The following is a 21,532-nucleotide window of genomic DNA, read 5'->3' on the forward strand; positions in this document are numbered from 1 at the left end:
CATTTGTCATGCTGAATAGAAAAAAGAGAATTGAAACAGTGAGCAACGGACTGGAAGTAGGCTATAATCAACACTTGGTTCACACACAGCATGCCAACATTAACATTATGTGTCAAAACACCAGCGTGTTTTTTTGTTGTATTTTTTTGTTTTTTTTTTCGCCATGGAGGGCGGGGCAATGAACAGCAATAAACCAATAAACCTGCTATTTTGCAACTTATGTTATAAGTTTAACATCATGGTGGTGTACCATAATATTTTCTCATAGTAAATAGTGTGTTGCTAGACAAAAATGTTTGGGAAACACTGCCATTGCCTATGAAGTTTAGCTATTAAATGTTAACACAGCTTACAACAGACGCACACAGTGCCAGCTCATTGGCAAACACAAGTAAAAGAACAGATGCACTTGTCTACTTTCAAGTTTATCCAATGTGTCCTCAAATGCCTCATTAAATTTGAAACCCTGTGTTGGAATCTATGGAGCCCCTAAAGGGACAAATGCAAAAAAAAAAATTCAAATTTCATTTTCCAAGTTTCTAGTGTGCACCAGACACTTTCCGGTGCACACCAAAAACATTCAAGTTTTCTTTTTTTCTCTCTTTTTTTCTACACATGACCCTTTCGGGACTCAGAAGGAATCTTTTTATTCTCAACCATAATTTACACACAGTTTCTCTTTAGGCATTTTAACCGTCTTCCACTGTTGGCTACCTGCTGTCAGAACAGGTTAACTAGCCAAAACATGTGTGGTGATGCTTCTGCTGCCTGTATAACGCCTGGAGCACCAGAGGCAAATATGACAGCTCGGGAATATCACTACACAGAGGCATGTTTTTATATATATATATATATATAAGCAACTACTTTTAGTATGATCTTCAAATTCATTGTGATGCTATAGAAGCTTCATGTGAAAGAAACAAACTTGAAACATTAGTTCAGAACACAGCATGAGATTAAAGAAAAGCTTTTACATTAGATGTACAACTTTGCGCATAACATTACCAATAGAGGACCATTTGCAGGTTAGCATGCTATTCAGTATAAATTGGGATATATTTGGGATTGTTGTTTGATAGACTTTAGCATGCTTTGTGGGTGGCTTTCTAGATCTATACAAGAACTCAGTGAATGTACTTGGCGTTGGGTCATGAAAGCTGTCAAACAGGTATTCAACAAGGTTTGTAAAGGTGTTTGGTTTGGCTATCAATAACTGTAGACCTTGGTGCTATCAGAGTAAGTGTTAGAGATGATGCAACAGAAGCATCACTGCACATATACAGTATCATGCATGTGACATATATTTCAATAAACAGCAAACCCTAGGCACCAAAATGAGGCACTGAAATCCACCTTGTTGTTCACTCTGCTGCTACTACCATTCCCATTGCCATATTGGAACAGCTAATCGGAACCGGATTTCCATGCTCAACCCTAGTCAAAACAAGATTACATGTTTGTATTCAAAGTAATAACAGCAAATGTTACGTCGAGAGAGAGAAATCTGTATTTACAGTTAAAGGACGTCTTTGTACTGTTCTAGTGGTCTTGCATATTGATGTTCTTTGATGCAGTTAGAATGAGCCCAAAGGATGCTTGAAAAACATTCTGACATCTATTTTTGTGCATTATGTCATAAGAGGGCAAAATAGATTTGAAGTCGGCATCTGCACCTTGTGTTTAAAGGGACACTTCACCGATTAGCATTAAGCTTTGTATCTTTAGAAAACCAGTCATGTTTTTGAATGGTCGTGCATCATTCCCTCAGTTTGCCTTGAGATGGGAGAAATACAGATTTCAATGAAAACCATGAATAGGACTTCCTGCTTTCAACAATGTAAAATGATGATTTTTACATCATTGAAAGCAGGAAGTCCAACATTGAAATCCGTATTTCTCAGTTTTTCTAAAGATTCAAAGCTTAATGCTAATCGGTGAAGTGTACCTTTAAGTCTGTGCATGTGGAGGTGTTCTGCCTGGTGTGTAGAGTCCAACATAGCAGATGAGTGGAAAGGAGGTAAACCGCACTCAAAGGCTGATGCTTCAAAAGATGACAGACAATAACATCGGACAAAGGCTGATGCTTCATAAGAGGGCTAACAGAAACACCAGACATAACTACATGTATTGATCTATATTATCATGTATTTTAGGAGCTGCATATACCCACTAATGCTAGAAGCTTACATCGTTTGCATACAGCTTGTTTTCTTAAGGTTTAATGAGTTCACCCTGTACTGACCAAAATCCAAATGATTTGCAGACGGAAATCGGTTTGTTTGGTATGTAAACAACTCTATGTGGTTGAGCTGGGTGGCAACCTGCCTGCCATCTCTGGCACATGGCTGTAGCTGAATTACTCATTTCAGCTCGACCTACATTTCACTTTCAACCAGAAGGGTACTAAAAAAGTCCATACCTCTGCCAAGGCCAAGTGGCAAATGGCTTGTCCTACAACGTTAGCGAAAGTGTATGTCCATTTGTTTTTTTTTACTATGTTAATATAGCGTATATAAGCGTGTAGAATATTCATTGACAACCCTAGTCTTCTTACATATTAACTTTATTCATTCAAATTGTAAAGGAATATGAAGAGAAATTGTGAACAAATTCAATATCCCCCCTACAAGTAATTTGTACAATATAATGGGTATAACAGAGTTGAATGACCTCATTCTTGAATTAATAGATCTTATGATGTTTACACAACATGCTAAATTTGTACAATGTTTTGATTATCCAGAGGACCTTTGGGATATCTGTCAATGTTGGTTTTAAAAATATATATATATTCATATTGCATACTGCATAGACAGAGGTGTCACTACCTATATGCTAATTATTCTTCTGGCGCAGATGTTTCTTGCTGCAAGTAAATGTTGCTTTTGTAAACTGTCACAACCACAAATGCAAAGTGCAGGACACAAGGCCTGGTATGACCCCCCTGCCCCCTCCACAGCACGTTCGCAGGCTTCTGAGTCTATTCTCAGGCTACCGTTGCCAGGACATATTAGTTTCATTCTCCAAACGGATCTGAGCACAAAAGAATGAACCTGCACGCATCACAGCTAACCATCACAAGATGTGGGCCTTTGTTTATCTTTATTTTTCACTTTGTGTGTTTGTCTGTGGGAGAACCTGTTGTATGAGTGTGTGTGAGTGTGTGTGTGTGTGTGCAGGGGCGCCGCCAGGGGGGGTAAGGTTAGGACGATTCTAAGGGCCCAGCACTGACAGGGGGCCCTTTGAGGGCTATCAATAATATTTTAATAGTATTGTCATTTGTAGGATTTCTGAAGAAATGTTTCATTTGATCTGTTTAAATAAGCAAATTATATATGGTTTTACAAGTCAACTGCTATTTTCACTGTAGGAACATAATCTAAGCGATTTCAAACACCCCTATTGTGGACCGTACCATTTTCAACCACCGTGGCGCTAGAACGGAGATAGAAAACGACTTCAGCACATAGACCTAGTGTCAACATTGAGTGACAAAACGCAGACGCTACGTAAATTCCTCCAGTAGGCTAAATTCGTTTTGCTGCTCCTGGGTAAATGTAACTTGCTAGCAGACGTCTAGCTCGTTGAAAATGTGTCATTACAACCGGCATTTATTAATGTTTTTACCCCCCACCCCCATGTAATTCGAACTATGAGCAGCAGGCTATCCTTCCCCCCAATTCGCACTCTGCATAGGTGCGTGCATTTTAGTCTGGATATCACAAACGCAAGCAGAAGAGCTATGAGGGAGAAAAAAGGTCGACAATCAGTCACTCGGTTTTTCCAAAAGAAAGGTAATTCACTGACACTGGATGCCATGACACAACACACTAGCTAGCTAGCTGATAAAAGAGATGATTTCGTTTTAATATCAAAACAACAATTTTCAGTAGGCTAAGAAGTGCAGTGTTATTTTATCTAAACACTCCACGTTTATTGCCATGGGAGAACAGATATGTAGAGGGTCTGTGAGTGTAATTTACAGTAGTCTGTAACTGGTTGAACTTGAGCAATAAACTAGGCTATGCAAGATAAAATATTAGCCTACACGACTGCTGGTGCTAAGAACTGGTTTCTTAACTAATGAGATGCCCAACATACATACTACAGATTCATCCTCAGGAATAGGACCCAGCCATCAACCCAAATCCCAATTGAAGGAGGAGGTGAGCAATACAATACAATAATTAACTAGTTATTAATCAAGGCAAACATTTGATCACATACAGTAAGTCAATAAAGACAACAATTGGAATACATGATTGACACCCTGATGATGTTTGCTGGAGAGCTCTGAAGTATCCCCAATGTGCATACAGAATGTTAAATCCATATGTGATGCATGCAAGTTCTCTCAACACATGAACATTTGGCTTGAAAGAACTGCATAGTGGCCTAACAATATTTGCTTATAAAAGAAAACCGATATATTCCATAATATGTACCATGGCATTTTCATTTTAAGGCAACAGTCTATTCAGTGTGATTCAGACAGTTGTGCATTTTTTTTATTAATAAAAATAATAATTATATGTGGGGAGAACATGTATTTGATAGGCTACCATGCTAAAGTTGCCTAAAAAGAGGAATTTAAAATCATAATTTGACAATTGATTGTAATGCCTTAATTAAAAAAAATGAGTAAAAATCAAACCGCTAAGGACACCAATTTTCTTTGTGATTGAAGAATGTATCGTCAATAAATAAAAGTTCTTCCTTAAATGTTTGGGGGAAGGAAGTTTGACCCCTAAGTTAAATTACCATAGGAGCAGGAGGATTTTTTATATGTTTTTCATGGATCCAGGATATTACTGTATGCATCCTGATTAAGTTCCCTTGGCCTTTGGAATTAAAATAGCCCCACATCATCACATACCCTTCACCATATCTATAGATTGACATGGTGCTTTTTCCAGTAGGCCTATTAGCCTGTTTGATTTGCATTGATCTCAATGAGCATCAAACAGGCTAATGATTGATTTTTACTCATTTTTTGAATTAAGGCATTAAGATCAGTTGTCAAATGATGATTTTATAGCCTATTCCTCTTTTTAGGCAACTTTAGCATGGTATCAAATACATGTTATTTTTATCATTATTATTATATATGCATTTTTTAAATAATTATTGTTATTAAAAAAAAATTGAGGGGGGGGGGGGGGGGGGGCCTTAAATCGAAATCTTTCATGGGGCCCAGAATTTCTGGCGGCGCCCCTGTGTGTGTGTGTGTGTGTGTGTGTGTGTGTGTGTGTGTGTGTGTGCGTGCGCCAGTGTGTCTGTTTTCTGACGGTTATTCTGCACGGCACAAGAACCCAAACACCTGCTCACTGGGAGTGCTTTCATTTTCAAATGCAAATTCCTGCAGTTTCTCAGGTTTCATTTCAGGATGCAAACACACACAAAAACACCAACAAGGTGCCAGCAGCTTCCGAACCCTTTCACAACACTTTCATCCAACCAAACGAGAGACGTTGACAATTCAATTTAAGACACACAGCATCCGAAGGGCCCACAGAAAGCTAACAATCAACAATTTCACAGCTAACAAGCAACAGGCTTAGTGCCAGTGTCCCATGAGAGGAGGAGAGAGGAAGAGAACACGGCTGCGCTTGCAATCCGCCCGCTGTCTAATTCTTAACATTGCCCAGGACTGAGGTTCAGCATGAAGTCAATCTTCTTTACATTTAAATCACTAATGGTCTCACTTCTGGGGTTAAAGGTTACATCTACCCAATCAAACACTGACGTTTACAAACAAACAGACTCTCGGTCTCAAGCACACACACACATGCTACACACCCAAATTAAACACATACACACTCACCAAGTGTACACATAGACATGACAAAGACAGACGAGTGCAAACACAAACACACACACACACACACACACACACACACACACACACACATACACTAAACACACTTTCTCATTGAGATGAGAGAGGCTGGGGGTCGTTAGGCATCACAGCAAGAGGTTATTAAGGGTGAGGAACACATCCCTCCCCTTTAATATCACTTCATTTTCCACATTACCAGCATGGCACACAGGCCCCCTGTCCCATCACCAACATCAGGAGCAGCAGCCCCAGCACCATCAGCAGCAGTGGTAGCAGCAGCAGCAGCAGCAGCGGCACTAGCAGTAACAGGACTCCAATCAAGCACATAGCACCCGAGATGAATCACCCGACGAGACACGAGACGCCCCGAAGACGAACACATCACACTTAATGCAGTTCTTATTAACAAGCAGACAAGTTCTGAGCGCCACCAAGAGAGAGAGAGAGAGCGAGAGAGAGAGAGAGACAGGGAGACTCCCTGGGAGGTGATTCATGGGAGGAAGGATGGCGTCTCCAACTGACCACCCCCTCCCCCCCCCCCCCCTCCAGAGCCTCTTCTCATACAGGCATGTATCAGACTCTGGTGTGATTAATAACCTAGTGATGGGGATAAATAAACCAAAACGTGCTTTCCTCTCCTCATCCCGCGCGCCCCGAGAGCCGAGCGGAGCAGAGTGCCCAGTCCAGACACGCAGCCCAGCGCTGCGCTGATCAATAAATTAAAGGCTCCATTTTTAATGGAGCGGTTATCTGAATTCCACTCTGCTGATGCCGCACTTCCTGGTAGCCACGCCGGCTGAAGGAGGTGTTTGTGTGTGTGTGTGCGTGTGTGTGTGTGTGTGTGTGTGAGAGGGAAAGTACATGTGTGTGTGTGTAGGGGGTTGATGGGTCTCCTCCATACAACACATTATCACAGATACACACACACACACACACACACACACACACACACACACACACATATACACACACACACACACATACGCACATATTCGCACACATAAATCACTGATTCCTTCCTTGTGAGAGATGATGATATAGTCACACAGTACTGCACTCCTATTTCAGTTGGGGGTTAGGGGGGGAGTGGACACTGCTGTGCTGTCTCTCTGTTTTTTTTTTTTTTTAAGTATATTTTTTGGGGCTTTTATGCCTTTAATGTGACAGGACAGTGTAGAGTGACAGGAAGCGAGTGGGAGAGAGAATAGGGGTGGGATCCGGAAAGGACCACGGGGCGGGAATCGAACCCGGGTCGCCAGCGTGCGGTGCAGGTGCCCCAGCCAGTCGCGCCACGACTGGGGCCATGCTGTCTCTCTGTTGATGAGGGAGACATTGTCCCAAGCTGGAAGCTACACCAACATCAGATCTGGCCCCATTTTGGCCCACGTTTGACCAACAGTCTCAAGAAATTCAGTGTGCCTCAACGTTTGCTGTATTTGAACATTCTTTTGGTTTAGACTCGGCCCAAATCAGCGTCAGCAGGGTCTACCAGGTAGGATGTGGGAAACACGTGTTTTAAGAAACTCAGTAGGCCCGCAACGCTGACCACTCAGAGTACAAGTACGGTACAAAGACCTGTTTGTAAACCTCCACGTGGCATCCACAACCAAACGCCGCTTCGCCGCAGCAACGCATCTCAACAACACGGGCAAACACGTGGGCAAAGCATGCTCAAAGCATCCAACAAACGCGCCCGCTGCGTGTCGGATGAAAGAATGGAGCAAAGCGTGAGAGTTTGGAGGCCCACAATAGAAACAGAGGGCGGGCTGGCGGGCAGATGGGCGAGCGTTGGCCTGTCCACCTAGCATTGATTGGGCGTTTTTATCCCTGTCTCTTTATTGATGTGTGCTTTACTCCTACATCTCAGAGGCTTTCTTAACGCCACCCCCACCCCCCCAGCCCACTCATCTGACTTGTTGTGCGAGACTTGTGGTTAGCGAACAGGTAGGGCTTTCACCGCGTAGACGTCTCTCTCAAGGTCAGGCGCCGCCAGCGCGACCCTATTCCACTGTGTTTTAGTCTGTTTAGATCAAATTGCTGTATTCATTGTGCGTCAGATAAACCTGAAAGGTGGCGGGGGTGGAGGAGGCAAGGGGGGGGGGGGGGGATTTTTGTTTGGAGAAAAAAAAAGAAAAACAACAACGGGAGCAGCGCTGGCACATCCGCTGGATCAACCGCGGCACAGTTTATCTGCCCGTGACAAATTCTAGTGCTCACTCCAGCGCCTTCGCTATTTCCTTCCCCACCTTATCTTCCATCTGCGAGCTGCATCACTTGCCACTTTAGAATAATGTGCCACATCTATAATGACATTGGCTTTGTGTACCAGATTACGCCTGTAGTTTTGTAGACACCCCCCCCCCCCCATCAAAAGAAATATGAACCTGAGCCTCCCATTGTAAAATCTCTCCAGATCAAACAGAAATAAAGCCTCTGCTCAACCTCCTTCAGAGGACGGCTGTAAGGCAGCCGCAAAGACAGAGTCCAACAGAATAAAAATACAGAGAGAGAGAAAAAAGAGAGAGATTGAGAGAGAGAGAGAGGGAGAGAGAGAGAGAGAAAGTGAAAGGCCACAGCAAGACTGCCATCACTAGCATACCTGCACTAAATACATCATCAAAAGATGGTGGGTGCAGATCAGAACGATGTTTTCTGCAGCCAATTAGCAGTTCTGGTCACAGCTAATGCCTGTGTGCATCATTAGAGCATCACTTCAGGGAACTGATGAATATATGCATGCGTTTTAACCTCACAAATGATACAGGTGTTATCTATAAATTTAATTTGTTCCCGAGGACTGAAAATTAATACTTCCATTTTCATTTTCCATGTTTGAAGCCCTCATTACTATTCTGTTTTAACTGGTATCCATTACTTTTGCAACTACATGCTTTTCGCTACTACCACTGCAGCCACTTATGTGTTCATGAAAGACTCCAGTTTAGTTTGGTGGTAGCAATTCATGAAATAATTTCTTACCTTTCTATCCACAGTATATGAAATAGATAAAAACTGAATATTTTAATGATACTTCTAAGATAAAGTCGCGGCCAAGTTGTTAAGTTGTAAAACAATAGATGTTTCTACAACAAATGCCATAAAAGGCTTTTTAAAAACGTTCTTCTGCATTGATTGATGAGTCTGACCTCAAATACTCTGGTGCATTCAGTTGCATAAGAGTGCAGTAGTATCAGGTTGATTCTCTTGGCAGAAGCCAACTTGCTGCCTTCATATCCATCCATACAATAATCAGTGGATAGCTTCCTTCAGACTGCTATGGTCGTGACAGTCACAATTATTCCCACCATATCAGTATTGAGGCCTACATCATACTGTATACATCAGGGATGCAGGTCCCATGCAGTGAACCAAAACACCAGTGAGCAAAAGCCACTGTTTTTATGAATCTGCCCCAACCATCACCAGCAGGAACGCAAGTTACGAGTCTGATTTAGCGACATAGCAATGTATTTTCTGCTTGTCATAAGTAAGAATCATACCATATTTGAGATCCTAGCCACTCCTAGAAAGGAATTCCCCTTCCCTCTCTCCTCCTCTCGGGTTGGACTCTGTGCATCCCTGACTGCAGCCACAATGTTGGCTATTTGTAACTGTTTTCCAACATGTTTGTCTAGAAATAATTCTGTCAATGTTCCACTGCTGTGGACGCGTGAGAAATGAGAGACAAATCTAAACATAACTACAAACACAACCTCACATAAATATCTTCAGAGGTACGCCCGGCCATAGGCACCATTCCACTTGTTTTTTTTTGGTGATCTAATTTAGAAGATGACAGCAGCAACATGGCGTCCAGTCAGGTTTCAACTTCCCTCAGCACCGTCTGTTTCCTCCTCAGTGCAGTATTCCCACATACCTCCTCACACAGGGCTGCCTATGCACTCTGTCTGTATGTAAGTCAGTCTGATTCATTTTTCTCCAATTAAATGCTGCTCTTGTTTTAATTCCACAATAAAATGACTGGAGGCCCATTCCATGTAAGACATATTTGAGGTCCCTGGTCATAAAGAGGACATACTGCTGGTTTAAATCATAGGACTGTATTACCGCGGCCTTCCCCAGCTATTTGGCCCCATTTTGTAATAAAAGCCTAGAACAAAGCCTCTGCCAGTTGGAGCGGCATAGTTTCTTTGCAATTTTGCACTTTTCCTGTTTTATGTCAGAGTGACTGATTTTTAATCTAATAAACAGCCTCTGCTTGGTAACCAGAACAAAGAGGTGGAGAATCATCTTGCAGACATCTATCAGATAGCTGTTGTAAAACTGGATTCTTCCAATACAAATGTGCATATTGGGTTTCATGCGCGGAGATCATAAAATCACTGGAGAATAAAAGGCCCCTTCTCGTTTCATGACATCATAACATTCAGAGATGTCGCAATTTGGTTCTTCAAAGGACTGCCACCATCTACAACTGCACAAAAGCTGAGTCGCACAACAGCCAAACAAAAAGCCACATGAGCCGGTTTAATGGCAATCGCAACTGAACTTTTTACTAGGGAAAGTGCAGCAAAAGTTCATTCATACAAATGATTAAAGTCGACCTTCCTGAGGACCACATTTCAAACATAAAAGTAAGAAAGTCTCCAAAATTTAATATGCCAAGACAAGACGTTTTGACAAAAGGCTTTGTCATAAATAAAACATTGAATCTGTCCATAAAAAAATGTTTTCATGGATTTTCGTCAAGCCTGCTTTAGGTCAAAAACAATTAGTTTTCAGGCATGAGTCTCACACTGGAGAAACGCCTGCATCCTTTTAAAAGTGTGACAAAAAGGTATTAAAGCCGCCTCATTGACAAAGAGAAAATGCTTCTTCAGATGAAAATAAAAAAAACGGGCCTTCACAACCCCAGCTTTCTTTCTCATTCAATTCTGTTCTCCCAGATCGTTCTTATTGGGCAGATTACTTTGATGAGACCTGCGATGATTTCCATGAGAATCAGCATGTATTTATCACACTGCATTACAGCCTCTCTGCTGCTGATGTTGACGAAGGCAGACCTCTAATCTAGCTGAAGCTGCTCCATGCAGACAGAGAGGCTGGCCGTGCAGATAAAGAAACACTGCTTCTGTGTCATTCATCACCTTCACCGTGCTCCTATCCCTGCCTTACTTTATGACTTTAATTTAATTACATTTCTAATATGAGCCTATTCAGCCTAGGCAACTGGACCTCATCTTTTAAGGACAGACCATGGAAATGGTAAAAAAAAAAGACAAAAGGAATATGAAAAACAAAGCAAAACAGTGGGAAAAATAACAAATGTCATTTGCTCCAATGCGAGACGTCGTCTAACGTGCACAGGAGGCCACAGGGCCTGAGGTAACACAGGGGGAACAGCATGTTAGATGGACAACTTCAATTTTCCATCAATCAAATTACAGTTTATTGCTCAGCTGAGCAACCCTAGGCAACAGAGACCCAGGGACTGTCAGTTATGAAACATTACATTTCTGCTGTCATATTGGACCCCAGACGCTCAGGCCATTAAAGCAGGAATGTCACATCGCTGATGACTTTCATTCTCCTTCATTTAGAGCCCCGTTTGCAGGGGTCTCTATTTGGGGGGTGGGGGTGGGGGGTTCTAATGATATTAGGTTACACATATTGCATTAGACCACTGTGAGCTAATATATGATTTCCAATGTAATGCATTTTTTTTCTCTAAAATGAAATTTATTTCAGGATGTTATGTGTAATAGTATTTTAACGAGTCTGCTGTAAATTGCCCTTGCGTTCATATTTAGGAGTATCCTTTAAATAACCTTTGGTTTGTAATTAATGTAATTAAATCACATTGACGATGCCAGAGGCCGAACTCTGTATCAATTAGACCACGATCAAAAGCTGCCGCGCAAACTCGTACTGCAATTACTGCATCATAGGCAGACCCAGGACCTCCAACATCAATGACAAAGGATGAAGTTGAAGAGCATGCCAGGCTCCCAGTGCCTTAGTGCCCACTAACAAGTCCAACACATACTGTACTTCTGATGCGTTAGATGCTACAGTCTAAACACTAAGAGGAATATGTATCCCTTTTTCTCTTAACAATGGCAAGTGTCATATGTATTGATAAAAATGCATTATTTCATGTTTATAACATCAGAACAAAATATTTCACCTATTGTCTCATGTTTGCTTTTAGTGGATTCACTCAGATGAGAGAACCTTGTATTCTGTAGTATGCTTGCTAAAGTATTTTGCAGCGATCTCCTCTAGCCATGAAGGTAGTCTTGTATAAAGGTACATAAAATCAGGTTTTCTTTAAAAAAAAAACTCAAGCACTCAAAAAATTCAAGCACAATTACGTTTTACAGTCGCTTTCCAATCATTGTATATTCAAATGACGTAATTTGAAAAAAAGCCATTCAAAGAAGCTGTTGACTCTGGCTTAATTGCGCCAAGCGGTGCCAAAATAACGGCACAATACAAACAACAGGGGCACGGGTCAATTGTTAGAGGGGTGATCCGGCTGTTAATGACACGGCAAACATTACGCAAACAAAGCGATCTCGTTACAAAGTACCAAACGTCATTATCGTCCATTAATTGCGGCGCAGTTTATCTCCGGTCGGTGAGTAATAGCAGCCAGCCTCAGACGCCACGGCAGATGTAAATGACTGCAGAGTTCCCACGGGACTGCCAGCCTGTTACCAGCCCATATGCCACCCGCAGCCAGCCAGCCAGCCAGCCAGCGAGCCCCCTCCTCCGCCCGCCTGTGCCACGGGAGGGGACCTCCTCCAAACGCAAGAGCCAAGAGGGAGTCCTCCGCACCGTCATATGATCCGGTGACAATGCCACACACACACACGCGCACACATGCCCGCCCACCCCCTGGTATTTTCTGGGAGGTGGGAGGAGTGGGGTTTGATGGGGGTGGCTGTTAGGGTGGGGGTTGGTATGAACTTGTCAGAGGCTCAGCATTATTGTTCCTCTACATGATCCTCAAGATCCTCAATGCAGGTGTTCCCTCACATCCAGCACCCCCACACCTCATCTCCCCACCCCTCAACACACACACACACACACACACACACACACACACCCCTTTGCTGTCTCTGCCGTACCTGCCCCCTCTCTCTGCCAACAAGCGCCCTCCCCGCGCCAGTCCCCCATCATTACACGGTGCCATGTAAATCCTCTTGTTTAACATACGGCTGTTTATTCCCGGCGAACAGCAGAGGCTGCCTGGCTGCCTGCCTGCCTCTGTGCATATATGCAAAGCAGGCGTGCTAACAGAGCCAGTGAGCTCGGGGGAGAGAGGGAGGCAGAGAGGGAGCGCAGGAGCCTGGCGCCTGCCTGGCGTTGCTGAGGGCTTCTTCTTCTCGCGGCTGCTCCACGTCTGCCAAACAGATGGATGAAACACAGAGGAAACCCGCGTGCCCACGGAGAAGACCTCAGACACGTGTAAAATACTCCGCTGGCTAATTTCGTATTCGCCTGTTAATTGCCTATTACCGCCTTGAGGGTGCGTTTTTTCCCCCTCCTCTCTCTTTCTCCTTTTGGCTTTTTTTTTTTTTTTCTTCTTGCTTTTTTTTTTTTTTTTTTTGAAGACTGTACATAGGAATCCCAACTCAAAGTGGAGGAGTTGCTTCATCTCTTGTAGCAGGACGAAGACAGACAGAACTTTTCTCATTTAGTCTCGCGTTCCCTCCAGCCCTATCCGGCTTTATCTGGGAGACGGGGAAATGAACGCTTCATTATAATTTCCCGCTGTCTTCATGCAGATGACATGTTCTGCATGCCGAATATCATTAGCGGCTCTCATTTTCGCTGCAGTTTCCATGCACTTGGCAGTTAGGTATTCCTGCGACTGTAATTACCATTCGCGGAGGACCCCCGTCAGAAGGCACAGATCATCCTAATAGGTTTGACGCTGATCAAGATTTTTTGCCCCCCTCTCTGTGCCCGCCCTCAACAAAAAACACTAATCGCAGGGGAATCCATTCAGCGGTCCTCTTGTGATCTTAATTTTTGAGTGACTTTTTCGGGGGTATTTTTTTTTCCTCCTTTTCTGTCCGCTCCTTCTGGTGGCGCTTAAAAAAACAACAAAGCGCATTCGCATGCATAATGGCCACTAATTCCGCCTTGCACGCCTTGCCTTCTGATCCATGAAGAGCAGCGATCTCATTTGCATATGCCACATTCAAATGAGCACTGTTGTAAGTGCCCTTTTAATTAGCTGCCGTTCATCGTGGTTGAGTTTAACTCGTTTGGCTGCCGTCCCGATTTAAATCAGTCATTGTCTTCGAGCAACAAGCATTAATTCCGTCAGAAGGAGAGGAAGAAAGAAAGGGGGGAGAGCGCGATTTTTTGATGAGGCGTTAGTTTGTTCTGCAGCCGCTGTTTTGTTGGGGCTAATTTACCCTGGGTCCCTACCGCCTCACTCCTTTAAGCTATCCTCTTTGTCTCGCCTTTGAAATTTACAAAATCTTACAAGAAATCAATACTTAATTGATTATTCACTTTTTTCCCACAGCTTCAAACAAGGATGTGTGTGTGTGTGGGGGGGGGGGGGGTTTGCAGGGTTATGGAGTCCTTCAGCGGGAGGGGGGGGGGGGGGTCGGTCTCCTTTGCACAGTAGATCCAAGAGTATTTCCCTGCTGTTTCTTCTAGTCTAGTCTGCAGGAAGAGGAAGGCAGGCAGCCAGACAGGCACGCCAAGAGCATGAAGTAGCAGAAGCAGCGGCGGCAGCAGGGGTAGGGGCTGAAGAAGTCCTGTGTGTGAGTGACGACGACAACGGAAGCGCTGCAGTGCACCGTGCCAACTCACCGGTGGGAAAACAGAGCTGGTGCAAGGAGACAGGAAGAATGGTTCCCATGCCAGAGCTGGAGCTCGATTACCCTGACAGCGATTGGGTGGCAACTGAGTTTGACAGTTATTGTTAACAGCAGCTGAAGAGGACAACAAAAACAAAACGTGGTCATCATGAGGATCACGATGACAATCTTTGTGGATTTTTATCACCAGTGACTGTGTGCACTGGGGCATTTTGTTTACATGGAACCAGAATGGAGTGGGCACTGTGCCACCTGGACCTGGGTGAATGGGTGACGCACACCTGGCAACTGGATTAGTACACGTGTGGCGCGCAGTGCCCGTCTCCAACGCGCACGGTGAATGGCAGGCACGCAACACGTCGAGACGTGAAGCTAATTTCTGAGGGGCTGTGATGAGCGAGAGAGAGTGAGACAGACAGAGGGGTGGGGGGAGGCATGCAGTGCGACAAGAAGGAACAGATGGCTAGGCTGGCGCTGTGCCAAGGCCAGGGGAAATTAATGTGCTGGATAACTGTGCATCAGCGATGCTGCCACTTGTTGACTCCTGGCGAACCCTCACTGCCTTGCCCTACTCCTGCCTCCGCCTCCGCCACCACCTCCACCTCCTCCACCACCTCCACCTCCACCCCACGGGACTGGCAGGGGCACCTCCTACCTTGTCACTTGCACCCCAGGAGCACATCAGCACCTCATGATCATGGGAACGCTGCTGAAACTTGAAAGACACTGACACCTGGCAACCCCTCCACCCCGCCTCAGAACCGCCTTGACAGGAAGCTTGTATCTGTGAACGCAAGGGGCAGGGGGGACAGAAGAGGGTGCAACACCAGCTAGCAGTGCTTCCGCTGGCTCCGTTTTTTCCTGCTTAATGATGAGAGGAGAGGGCTGGCACTCAAGGCTGCCGTTATGCGTCGCATATTAATAACCCGCTGACTAGACAAGTAGACAGCGTCCGCCCTGCCTCCCTCTCTCGTGCGGAGCGTGCCACTCACATGGGCAGGGTGTTCAGGAGAGGTACTGCCACGCGCTAACACCGGACTAACGGATGTAACCGCCCAGATGCCAAAAACACCTACGCTTATTGTGCGTGCGTGCATGTGTGAGTGTGAGAGTGTGTGTGTGTGTGTGTGTGTGTGTGTGAGTGTATGTATGTGTATGCATGGGGGGGTGCAAACGAAGGGAGGAGGAACATCACAGAGAGCATCCGCCGTCATTACTCGGAGACAAAAGCTTGTCCCAGGACTGTTTTTTTTATTTTTTTTGTGCTGGGCTCAGTTTTTTCTCTCCTGTTCTTCTTCGAGGGGAAAGCCAGCATGAGCTGACTCAGAGCATATTGCTCAATAAACGTCTCTCCGTCTGGATAAAGCGAGACATCATGCGATGCCCAGGGGGGCTCTGGGAAATCAAATGTGATGTTTGAAGTAGAACAATTTGAGGTACATTACTGAGAAAGCAATTTGAATTGCCAATGAGGTGATGCATATCTGCATGTTAATTAGAACAATGTCAAGGTTCCCGTCGTCTGGAGTCGCTTAGCGATGGGCAGGAATTCGCTGGAAGCTCTGTTGGGAGACTGCTGCATGATCTGCATACATTACCAGGGTGTTTTTTTTTTTTTTTTCGCTCTCCGGCTTTATTTTTTCTTCAGCAAAAACAAACATGAAACGAGCAATGAAATGAAGGGAGCGGGTAGAGGAGGAGGTGGCGGTTGGGGAGGGGCGGGCGTCCGAAATTAAAATTATTGATTGATGCCGCGGCCGTTTTGGAGATGTAATTAGACGCGATGTGGACAAAAGCTGATATTATAATAGATTGTCTCAGAGTTTGCAGTCAGATTGTGCTAGAGCCGTAATTTATCTTCCTTCATGCAACGTGGATATTAAAAACGGTAATTAGAATGTTGAAGGGATGCAACGCAGGTATCACATGCCAACGGAATTAGATTCTTTTAACCTATTTGTTCTTACATGGATGATGTCAAAACTGCCCTTGGATAAGGTAGGTTTCTTACCGGAACGAGACGGCACTGATTTACTCATTTGGCAGGTGTTTGCCAATCTACAAGGTCTACGACGATTTTACAATGGAAATAAATGTTACAAATGTTACAAAATGTGTGGTCATTTCTTTAGGATATTCTGTCTGCCATGAGACTACATGGATTACAAAGCATGTATTAATAGTGTCCATAGAGTCAATGGCAAGGTTTGTGATTGCATTCTATCACTAACACTATGAAGTCTGAAGCAGTGGTTGATGGCATTGAATCAATAAGCCTATATCTATTGACATACCCTCTCTCGATCACAAGCTGTTGAAAAGCATCCTCCATGTCATAGACAGATGTTAACCAGAATGTTTTAAAAATGTACCACATAAACATGCTAAATATTGCATAAATATATCAAATCAGACGAGACACCCGAAGGCATTAAGAGACGCAGCGGTGTTCTCGTCTGAGACTTCAACTCGTCTTGAGATTTCCTCACCACACAAAAGGATTGCTGGGTTGTAAAAAGCCAATGCATATGCAGCCAGAGCAATGTCCTCCCTTTTATTCTCGTAATGTAATGGCTACATGTCCTTGAATCAGGGAAGCAACATCCAATCCTGTTCCTCCTCTCCTAGTCATAAATGGAATGGTGATGCAATTCAAGAGTCATCCAGCAGATATCCTTCAGAGCACAGACTTCATAGAGAATAGGCTCCGTTTGTCATGGTGATCGTAAGGTGAGAATGCACTGCTTGACTTTGTATTTGTTTGCTGGCACAAGGAATGAGGAGCCACAGAAGATGAAAGTTACTCCTCTAAGCCCAGTTGCTATAATTGGCAAGAAAGAAAAGCCTTTGGACAAAGTTCTTTCAATCAGTTCAGGGAGACCAGAGTTGGGGGGCTAAGACAAAAAAAAAAAAGGAAACAATAATTTCATCTAATATCGATACATGTGTACTCATTTAGTCTGTGCCTCATGCTCACTCATAGCGAATAAGAAAACATCAAGTTCCCCGCTGCAGATGTCATTACCCTAATGGGCCTTCATTTTCTAGGGTCATTAGGGAGCACATTAATGCAGCCTCCTGTTTTCATATGCATAGCCAGGCAACACATGGGTCACCATATCCAAGTCCCATGTCTCAGTGCGCGGAGAGCACACCCGCGTTGTCCTCGTAACTGTTGTTTTATGCATATGCACCCTCTCCGCTGGGATTGAGCACAATATTTATGAGCTCCGCATGACGTGCATATTATTATTGTTATTATCTGTTTCAGGGAAATAACATTAGGCCTGGCACGGGCAATCACCAAATTGCCTGATTTATGTGGCAGAGAGATGCGAGGGAACGCCCTTCATGCAAAAAGGTTGTAAAAATTTATTTTAGCAGATTAATTAATCTCCTTCCAGTGATCGTGTCACTTCCAGGTCAGGTTCCCGGCTCGGTCAGTTTCGCTGGCGGATGAAAACACACACCTCGCAGGACTGGGCCAGTGACCTTTCTTCTCTTCAGATAGAACGCTTTCCTTCCCACGAAGGCTCATCTCATTCCGTTGGGGATGCCTGAATATATTAAAAAAGTGTTTCACCACAAAAGGAGGACTGCACTGTGTATTGCATTTTCTACATAAAAAAATGCATCGAAAATATTTCCACTGAATGGTTTTAAGTAAGGGGCCATGGGATCCATGAGAGAGAAACAATTTCACACTACGTTTAACATTTTCTATAAGGGCACCGCACTTTATGTGGATGCAGATCAGGATCGCACCACAGTGCCGAACCCGAAATTGCTCATATCTTTTTCTTTAAATTCTTTATACTTAATAGTATGCTATGATATACAGTGTTTCTCAACCTGTAAACACAGATAGAAATCCTTCCTGCCACCTATTTTTAAGTGGTTTCTCTATGTGCGAAAGAACGAGAATCAAATAATTCCATTAAATTTGGATTTTGTAGGCAGACAATGTGCTGCTCTCTGCAACACATGTGAGTGAAAAAGTAAACACATTTGGGAACTCTAATAATCTTGTGCTTAAACCACGACTGACTCCTGGATATGTCCGTAATCCTAATGAGTGCGCAGCACCTCCACAAGCTAATATTCCAGATCACTTCAGCAGGCAGCCATCTTCATTTACACAGCCTTGTCAAATCAGCTGGATATATCTCACCTGTGGCTCGCCTCGCTCCTCTGAGCTCAGACGACGTGGGATCTGTGATTAGATTTTCTTTTTTTAATAAGTCACTGGTGGTGTAATGTAATATCTCCTCTGGTGAGGCAATCAGATAATTAGGTATATCTGAATTTATAAAAAAGAAAGAAATGATAAATGTTCACTGTTTAAAATACCGTGAATTCCAAGGATGAATGCTATATGGTCATACAAACTAGGATGCATGGCAGACAGAGCACTTCCAGAGTTTCACTACTCTAAACATCACAACCTGTTGCTGGTCGACATGGCTGACTTAATCAGAATGCTCCAGCCGATGGACAACAAAGCCAGCTCTCAAAGTCAATGACGTCCCACTGAGGTAAACAAACATCTCACTCGAAATCCCATAGATCCGTCCACACAGTGGGCACGCAAGGCCTTCAATAAGTGCACCCATCTAAATACACCCAGCCATTCAGCAGCAGTCCTTCCAGTAAGCAGCAGCTCTCAAGGAACTTTCGAAACCAAATGGAGGGAAAGATAATTGCACAATAATCAGCTGCATATAGGACACATACTCATAATAACGTTGTATCCCATTTATAAAACACTACACTTCACTACACCACACAAAGTGGAGATGGAAGATCCATTATGAACGCAATAATGAAAAGAAAGCAAGTCATGTATTGGACAAGACTTGCAAGGTAAAAACTATGTCTTCCAGTAGATGTACCCCATTTTGCATGGCTCAATTATGACACAATTGGGATAATTTGAGGACACACTTCTACATGCATGTCTAAAAGGCACATCCAGAAGCACATGCTTTGAAACCCATCCTTTTAGCATACATTTATAGATTAGAAGAAAGCGGACTTTCAGTGTAGATGCATTTTACATGCTGCCTGAATGTTACATTCAGAGTGTAAGCAAAATCATCCTTCTTTTAAGTGGACGCTCTCGCTATGATAAAATAATGCACATGTAAAAACACACACACACACACACAAGGACAAGACACACACGTCATTGTGTGTGTGTGTGTGTGTGTGTGTGTGTGTGTGTGTGTGTTTGTGTGTGTGTGTGTGTGTGTATGAATGTATAGAGAGAAAGAGAGGAAGGAGAGACTCCACACAAAAGCATAAACAACCCAAAGCACCATATACAGTATTAGACTACTACCCATCATCCATTACTATAACTACACGCGTAACCACTATAGGCGGTTGTTGAGTAGAACGCAAGCTTCTACGCACTACACTCTGCTACCATTGCACAGCTCAGCAGCCTCACCAGGACTGTTCCAGCTTACCCATCAGCCCTTGCAACCGCCGTGCCACTCTTTCCTATGTAGCCTGTGGCTTGGCTAAGCCCTTCATGAATTTAAACCAGTGTTCGTTCGCCACACTTTAAAACGGAGCAGCCCCTGTGCTTGTGCGCGCGGCAGCGGGGATTGTGATGCAAATGAATGCTATGATTTGTTATCGTGAACATGGCCATGGTAGAGTGGCCGTAAAGCTTTATCAATGACCGGGTTCATTTAATTAAAGATTCAAAAGGGAGCCCTGGTTGCCTCCACAGGGCCTGACTTGGAATGCAGGGCACGCTTCCAGAGATTATTGCAAATATGTCTGTTGTAAAGGAGTCCACTTCAGGGTAGAGAAAACAAATATTAGGTCCCCGCCAATGCCAGAGGACGACGAGCCGCACTCTCCATTTTAATGCTCTGTCTGTGTGCTCATGCTTTACAGGGTCAGATCTACATTTTCCTTCACCGCACCGCACCACACACACACACACACACACAGACACACACACACAGACACACACACACACACACACACACACACACACACACACACACACACACACACGCACACACACAGACACAGACACAGACACACACTGAATTTCTCAAATGTTTTCCGAAATATGGGATGTGACTGAAATAACATTGCTCGACCAACAGCCAAAGGAAAAAGGAAAGAGGGGAAAAAATAAAGGCAGCAGAAGGAAGAAGGGAAAAAAATAGATGAAGATGTGCACTTGAATATGGAGCCCCATTTCGCTCAACAGACAGGTAGCCACCCTGATTTGTATGTAAGTGCAATGCCCCCACCTGTGTCCTGCCATAATGAAAGACCACTAATGGCTGAAACTGTCACTCACCGAGCCCATAACACGAAACCCGACCTACCCTCCGGGCCAGCCGTGTGCTATGTTTAAGCATATTGTCATTTAGACTGTAGCAGAATTATTGATTCCATAGGCTGAATTTTTTAAAGTAATGATTACGTCCCAGGCAGCTTGATTAAACCCTATTGCTATTGACGGAAACATTGCAAAGAGCCGCCGAGCGCCGCTGGATCACAATCAAGCTGATTGGAGCAGCTGCATGTCCCCCGTGCAGTTTTCGCCTACCTTAAGTCAAAATGCCCCCCCCCCCCCCCCACACACACACACACACACACACACACACCAGTCCTGCTTACCCCCCACAATCAATGAGAAGGCATCCAGTATATTAGACGTGTCTGGGGCTGGAATCTCAAACACAAGAAACACACGAGCCCTCGAATGGACTTGCTGCTGACTTTGGGGTGAAATGGTTACTTTCTGCAGAATTGCTGTAATGATAGATTATTTGGGACTAAACGGTGGCAGGGCACGGGTGTGGGAGGTGGAGGAGAGGGCTTGGACTGTGTTTAAAAATGTGTGTTGGGT

At 44.1% G+C, this 21,532-nt stretch overlaps 1 long non-coding RNA gene across 1 annotated transcript in view; it reads right to left on the reverse strand.

The window, feature by feature from the left end:
* Window positions 1–21,532, reverse strand: part of LOC134065638 (uncharacterized) — a 123,304-nt gene that overhangs the window by 1,539 nt on the left and 100,233 nt on the right. The gene's annotated exons all lie outside the window — the stretch shown is intronic.

This window comes from Sardina pilchardus, chromosome 19 (assembly GCF_963854185.1).
Source record: "Sardina pilchardus chromosome 19, fSarPil1.1, whole genome shotgun sequence".
Taxonomy (NCBI): Eukaryota; Metazoa; Chordata; class Actinopteri; order Clupeiformes; family Clupeidae; genus Sardina; species Sardina pilchardus.